Below are 5,358 nucleotides of genomic sequence, written 5' to 3' on the forward strand. Positions count from 1 at the left end.
ATTTACCCCTTGTTGAATTCTCCTATAATAACAGTTATCACACGAGCATCAAGGCTGCTCCATTCGAAGCTCTCTACGGCCGCAAGTGCAGATCCCCTCTGTGTTGGGCTGAGGTGGGTGATACCCAATTAGCAAGAGGGCAAGCTTCCAACAATACCCTCACTGGTCCGGAAATCATTCGGGAAACGACAGAGAAAATCTTTCAGATCCGTGAACGATTGAAAGCCTCTAGAGACCGACAGAAGAGCTACGCCAATAAACGAAGAAAACCTTTGGAATTTCAAGTGGGAGACCGAGTCCTTCTCAAAGTCTCACCCTGGAAAGGCTTGATACGCTTCGGCAAGCGTGGGAAGCTTAATCCGAGGTACATAGGGCCTTTCGAGATTCTTGCCAGAGTCGGCCCCGTAGCTTACAAACTCGACCTACCCGACACACTGCGTAACGTACATTCTACATTCCACGTATCTAACTTGAAAAAGTGTCTGTCCGACGAGACTCTCGTAATCCCACTCGACGAGATCGAGATCAACGAGAGCCTCAACTTCGTGGAAGAACCTGTAGAGATCATGGACCATGAGGTCAAGCAGACGAAACAAAGCCGTATCCCTATCGTGAAGGTTCGCTGGAACGCCAAGCGAGGACCGGAATTCACTTAGGAACGCAAGGATCAGATGAAGTTGAAATACCCTCATCTTTTCGCTTAATTGTTTGTAACTTTTATTTTCTTAAATTCTAATTTCGGGACGAAATTCCCTCTAACAGGGGGATGATGTGACAACCCGAAATTTCCATTGTACGAACATCATCTATTCAATAGAAGCTAGTTCAGTTTCAGTGATTTTCATACTTTTCCGAACAAGTTTGTGTACACTAGGGCCTATGTTTTAGGTGATATCAGGAGAGTGGATGCTCCTGGTTTTGTGAAATTTAGGCATTTCAAGTTTCATAATGTTTCAGTCCAACATCAGGAATAAAAATATTTTCTGCCAAAATATTCCAGGACTATAAATAGTTTCTGAATGAAATAAATTCATTATTTACAATTCCAAATAGAGAAAAGCCATATTCTCTCTGACGGATCTTCGGGTTTTCATCCCAGATTGTGAGTCTACTTTACTAAATGTGTTTCAATACTTGTTAGATGCTTATTAACATCAATTACATGTTTAGATTACAAGATCCGGGAGTTTACCGCCCAAGAACGTTCTTGGGGAGTAAACTCCAAAATGGAACTTTAATGCTTTCTAGACCCGATTCCTTGCTAGACAACTTGTAAAGGACTATGTGTATGATCTTTATAGACTAGAAATCATCCAAGAAACCCAAGTAATTGGAGTTTACGGCCAAGGAACCTCCTTGGGCCGTAAACCCCTTTTCAAGGGCTTAATGTGCCCTAAACTTCCTCTTATGCTTAAAGACTTTAACCCTCAAAGGCTTATGCTTATTCAAAACATCTAAACCCTTCAAAATCATAAATTTGTAGGAGTTTACGGCCAAGAACCCCTCTTGGGCCGTAAACCCCTTTTTGTAGGGTAAAAATCATTCCAAGCACACCTTAGGCCTTAAGACAATTTACCTTGAATACTTGGGACTAGAATGGAGAGTAGAACACATAATAATCACTCCTTGAAAGGAGTTTACGGCCAAGCAACATATCTTGGGCCGTAAACTCCAAATGAAGGCACAAAAGTGTGCCTCTTGTCCCCATTAGCCTTAGATAAATTCATGGAAGCCATCCTTGATGTTTAAGAGCCTCAAAACAATTAAAAGCCATCACCCCATAGGAGTTTACAGCCGTAAACTCTAGGGTGAATGGACTTTAGGCCGTAAACTCCCTTATGGAGCATTCTAGGGCCTTAAACTACTTCAAGTGTTATTCCAACAAAGCTAGGAGTGTTCTAAGATCAAGATAGCACCACAAAACACCCAAAACCACCATTTGAGGTGTTCACGGCCATAAACCCATGAGTTTACGGCCGTAAACTCCAAGGTGTGGGGTTTGTTGGATGGTGAACTCCTATACAAGGCCATTTGATGTTTGAAACCCTTTTACCTTGTCCCATAGCAACTTAGATGCAACCATGTGAACCTTAAACACTCATAAAAGTGTTTACATGTTTTCTAAAGTGTCTTAACTTATTTATTAGGTTATTATTTGTCTAATTAGTTATATATATGCTTATTATATGATAACTAGGCTCGTGTGTGTAAACAAGTCTCCGTTTGCCACCTACCACGGTATCCGACACTACAATTCAAACGACTCACCACAGGTGAGTTCATACCCCTTGAATCAACCTTTGAAATGATTTTAAAAGTTTTAAAACACTTTATGGGGGGGGATACAAGTTAAATACTTATAAGTTATTGTTTCAATCACATGTGATTGCATTTAATCACATGTGATTAATAACTAGGAAAACAACGATTTTTACCATTGTTCAAACTGTTTATCAAACTGCTTTACTTTGAAATGTTTTACAAACTATTTTACTATCCAAACTTACTTATAGACTGTGATTCAAACAAATGCTTCTTATACTTAAACTGTTTTATCAACTTATGCCTTCAAAATGATTTATAGATCGACATCAAGTCAATCTTCTCTTGAAATTATATTTATGCTTCAAATGTTTTATGAAAACTTATTTATGCTTTTATATATTCAATTGCATGCCCATATATGTATAGATATATAAATAATGTTCAAAAGGCTTAGGTATGCCATCCACCCTATTTCCTTTTTCTCGATTTGGATGTGGTCTGGTGGGATTTCGGGTGACCATCCGAAGGTCGTTTCCATATTACTTATATATCATATATACATGTATAGACATAAAAGTACATATACAGTTATACTAGAAACAATACATATACAGATATACTAGAAACGAGAAACATTACATATACGAGAATACGTTAACTAGTGTGACCCACTGTATCGGTGCATGCCTTAAATGTCATGTCCCGAGTTGTAGCCAGAATTCTCTTGGAGGGAGGGCGTGAGTTTGCGTATAGATCTATACTGGATTGACTATCCTACACCTTGCTGCTAGCTACAGCCGGACCTGCAGGTCTGCGGGTGCCAAAAGTCATTTCTTTTATTACGACAAATCATTATGTCGTTGTTACCAGTCGATAGCATGGTGCAATTTATCACATTATACCTTAATATAAATCCGGTTTAAGGTAGTAGTATTTAGTACAATAGTAGTCTTATTATACAAAGCTACAGTACTATAATGATTTACCCATTACATATTTTAGTGATAACCTCACTTAAGCATTAATGTACAAACTATACTTTTAACAAATGATAGTTATACTTGGGTAATTACACACTCTTACAACAGACGAGTTTACAAAACAGTTCAGCCTTGGTAGAAGGTTGCTTTTATAGAAAATATAGGATTTTCTGAGAGATTCAAACTTTTACAAACACTTTCAAACATTTACTTACATTTTTACAAACTTATACATTGAGACAGGTTCAAACGTTTTTACAAGAAACATTGACACTAAAATACTTATGAACTCACCAGCTTAATGCTGATAAACTCTTTCAAAATAACTTGTATTCTCAGGTCATCAGTAGACAGGTACCGAGGCCAGCTTTTGAGAAGATGGAGTGCATTCAAGACTCATCTCATATTATTTTGTGTTACATTATTTTAGTGTCTATAACTGTACAGAACACACTTGTATTAAAATTATATATTTAATGCAATGGATGATGTTGTTTACTTATTTACATTTACTGTGTTGTGATACTACACATGACGTCCTCGGCCCCAGAACGTTTCCGCCGTTCTTGGTTTTGGGGTGTGACAAAGAAATTCTGGAACAAGAGAAAGGGGCAAACTTCGCAAGAACCTTCAAAGAAACGAATGGTGGCGGTTCATGCCGCTACTGCTCCCACTACAACTCCTGCTACCCCTGCGCCAACAGAACAATATGTTGGGAACCTTCCAAAGTGCAGCAAATGCAACTACCATCACCACGGTAATTTCCGTGAAATGCAATGTTAAAACTGCGACAGGAAAGGGCACACTGCTCGTTTCTGTAAGGCACCGGCGCAACCAATCACTCAAGTTCCTGGTACTGGGATAAGCCAGGCATGTTATGGGTGTGGAGAAACTAGGCACTTCAAGAGGGATTGCCCCAAGGCAAAGAATGTTGGCAGCGTCGGGAGAGTGCTGGCGATAGGTCAAAATGAAGCAATAGCTGACCCCACGGTGGTTACGGGTACGTTTCTCCTCGAAAACATTTATGCATGCATACTCTTTGACTGCGGTGTGGAGAGAATTTTTGTGAGTCATAAATTCAAACACCTACTTAATCAAAAACCCCAACCACTCAATAACATATTCACTGTAGAAATGGAAAACGGTAAAAACGGAAAGCGCAAGCGATATGTACGTAGGGTGCACATTAAATTTAAACGAGCACTTATTTCAAATCGACCTTATGCCCATTTCGATAAGAAGTTTTGATGTCATCATCGGTATGGACTGGTTAAGTCTCACGAAAGGGTCGTTCACCTCAATCTGCCAAACCACGAAACTCTTGTCATCTATGGTGACAAACCTAGTACGAATTTACAAATCATCTCCTGTGTTAAAGCACGAAAATATCTTCGCAAGGAGTATCATGCCTTTCTAGCTCACGTAGTAGACCAGAAACAAGAACCGAAGAACATTAAAGACACTCCGGAAGTCTACAACTTCCCAGACATTTTCCCAGAAGATCTTCCAGGAATCCCACCAGAACGTCAAGTCGAGTTTAGAATCGACTTAATCCCCGGAGCTACTCTATTAGCAAAGTCGCCTTACCGTTTAGCCCCAGCGGAGATGCAGGAACTGTCCAGTCAATTAAACGAGCTGCTGAGCAAGGGTTTCATCAGACCGAGCTTCTCACCATGGGGAGCACAGGTCCTATTCGTGAAGAAGAAGGACGGATCTTTTCGCATGTGCATCGATTACCGGGAGCTGAACAAACTCACGATCAAGAACCGATATCCCCAACCGCGCATAGACGATCTGTTCGACCAGCTATAGGGAGCGAGCTACTTCTCAAAGATCGATCTAAGATCTGGTCATCACCAACTGCGAGTGCTGGAAGGAGACATCCCCAAAACGGCATTCCGAACAAGCTATGGTCACTACGAGTTTGTAGTGATGCCCTTTGGATTGACAAATGCACCAGCAGTGTTCATGGACTTGATGAACCGGGTATGTCGTCCCTTCCTGGATAAATTCGTGATCGTGTTCATAGATGATATACTCATCTATTCAAGAAGAAAGGAAGAAAACGGCCAACACCTCTGCCAAGTCTTGGAAACATTGAGGGAAGAAAAAC

The sequence above is a fragment of the Lactuca serriola genome, chromosome 1, assembly GCF_051521515.1.
Source record: "Lactuca serriola cultivar US96UC23 chromosome 1, Lser_US96UC23_V15, whole genome shotgun sequence".
In the NCBI taxonomy this organism is placed as follows: Eukaryota; Viridiplantae; Streptophyta; class Magnoliopsida; order Asterales; family Asteraceae; genus Lactuca; species Lactuca serriola.